Genomic DNA, 2,434 nt, shown 5'->3' on the forward strand with positions numbered 1-2,434 from the left:
GCAGTTAGATACTATAGACTCTAATGTATTTCTTACGATTATGGTGAATAAAAGATAAGATGGCTTATTATGATTTATGTTCAATTCTAATTACAAAGAGGCATATGGTTCAAAGCAATTTCATGGATGGATAGCATAATGACTAAAGTTTCAATTAAGGCTTGTTCGAGACTTGACGGGTTCTCCCGCGAGACTCGAATGTCGATAGCGATCGAGGAGCGGTCGCCACACATATTCTTTATTATGTGTCATTTCTCATTTTCTTTCTCGCAAGCTATCTCCACAGTGTTTACATACAATTACAGAATACTATTTGATATGAGTTCCTTGGTTACTAATGTACAGATTGAAGAAAACTTTGGTTGAGACCTTTCATATTACTTTGTTTTCACAGTATTCAATGATTTCAATGGTAGAGTTAAAATGAGGTGATTTTGATAGGTGTGAGCATTTGAAATATTGTTCAAAACTTTGCAAAAGATTAAATTGCATTCTTTTTTTTTATCGCTATCATTTTTACACATTTTGTGTGACTTATAAATATTCTTCAATGATTCAACTCAATGATAATATCATTTTTCCATATTTGTTTCCAAAATTTTGTTTAGTAAATAATAACATGATTGTCATTGTTGTTTGTTTTACGTGATTATGCTCACACTTCTATATCTTATGGAAAATGTCTCACATAACATTTCACTGCATACAATGGGAACAACTTAAAGATTTTTTTTTATGGAGATAAAGTTGATCAAATCAATGAAAATAAACTTTTAGATGACACCATCAACCTTATTGTTACATTAGCTGCCACAACACTTAGAAGATGCAAGAGTGAGTGTATTATACGTTTGTAATTGATTTTATATCGCATGCATATGCATTGATTTCTCTTTCTATGGTAACCAATAATGCTCCAAGTTTTTTTGATACCTTTCCCTTATTTTAGACACTTTATACTTGGCATCATGTTTCGCAATTAAAATATGTGTCAATTTAAACATTCCTCAGACTGCAGCATTCATAATGAGGTAACCTTTATTCTTGACATACTTGAAATTACAAAAAAAAATTGATCATGGAATTTATGTACCAAACATAGATATGAGGATTGCCCATTCAGTGTTGAGATCATCAACATGCAAATTGACTTGCATCAATCTCTTGCCAACCAAGAACAAATTAGAGACTCAACACTTGCAAGTATAATTGGAAGTCATCCATCCATGACCTAGGTGAGAAACAAATAAAAAAATTACATATTTTTAAGCGTATGAATGCATACAATTAAACTGATATATGCAGCATACAAGATTCAAGGTGCATGTCACGTGGTTATATTTATGTGATAATTAATACTTATATATATTGACGAGCATGATAGAAGAGTTACACATCATGTGGTTATATTTATCTGATAATGGTTATCTATATATGTGCTTACAGACATGGTGGCATGTATTGATCTTGAGCACCATGCTTACTATATCTATATGAACCATATGACAAATGATAATTCATATTTATTATTGGACACAAACACATCATTGATTATATATGCCCCAAAACAGAAATAAAACCATGAAAACACATTTTTCATAACTCTTTAGGGTAACTTCATGACTAGGTTTAACTTGCTTGATAATAAAAGGATGGATCTAATTGAGGGTTTTATGTATAATGGAATGCTTATTGTTATTATTAGAAAAGAACCTCCATATAGACCCAATGTTAAGGTCATTGACAGCACTAAGTGAAGCTACTAATCATGTATTTTGTTTGTTTCTATAACTTGCATGCTGCAACCTACATTTATAACTATTTAAATAAACAAATATGCAACTTTTGCTTTTTTCTGCACACTTTGCAGTTGACAAATAACTTCATGAATGCTTACATAAAGTACCCGCCATATGATTATTGAAATGTAGTCCCAAACAAGCCTTACTTAAACGTTAGTCATTACCTCACATGTATACTATCAATCTAAGAAAATTTTGTTGTACCATAAAACTCTTTGTGATAGGAATTAAACAATATTCTTTATAAATTGAATAAACCTTTATTCCACATAATTGTAAAAATGATACATCAAGACTTATAATTTCCAAATGTACATTTGAATTGATACTATTGTCTAATCCCGTAACAAATTACTCTATAAAGACTTGACCTCTAGCAGCGGAGCTACTCGGAATAAAGTGCTATGAGATGCCTTTACCTATCTGCAGTGGGCTGAAAATGCCGATGAATGCGCGCTAGGCTGATCACTATCTGCAAAAGGGAAATAATAGGGGGTGAGTCTCACATTCTCTAGATCATTAGCTCCATGAGTAGGGCATAGATGGGAAACAAGCATAAGGCAGATAAGTTGAATAACAAAACCGAAATATCAAATCATAGTCTTAAAATACCAAATCATAAGTAAGATATT

Source organism: Theobroma umbraticum, unplaced genomic scaffold (genome assembly GCF_002168275.2).
Source record: "Theobroma umbraticum cultivar Fairchild unplaced genomic scaffold, ASM216827v3 scaffold_56.0, whole genome shotgun sequence".
In the NCBI taxonomy this organism is placed as follows: domain Eukaryota; kingdom Viridiplantae; phylum Streptophyta; class Magnoliopsida; order Malvales; family Malvaceae; genus Theobroma; species Theobroma umbraticum.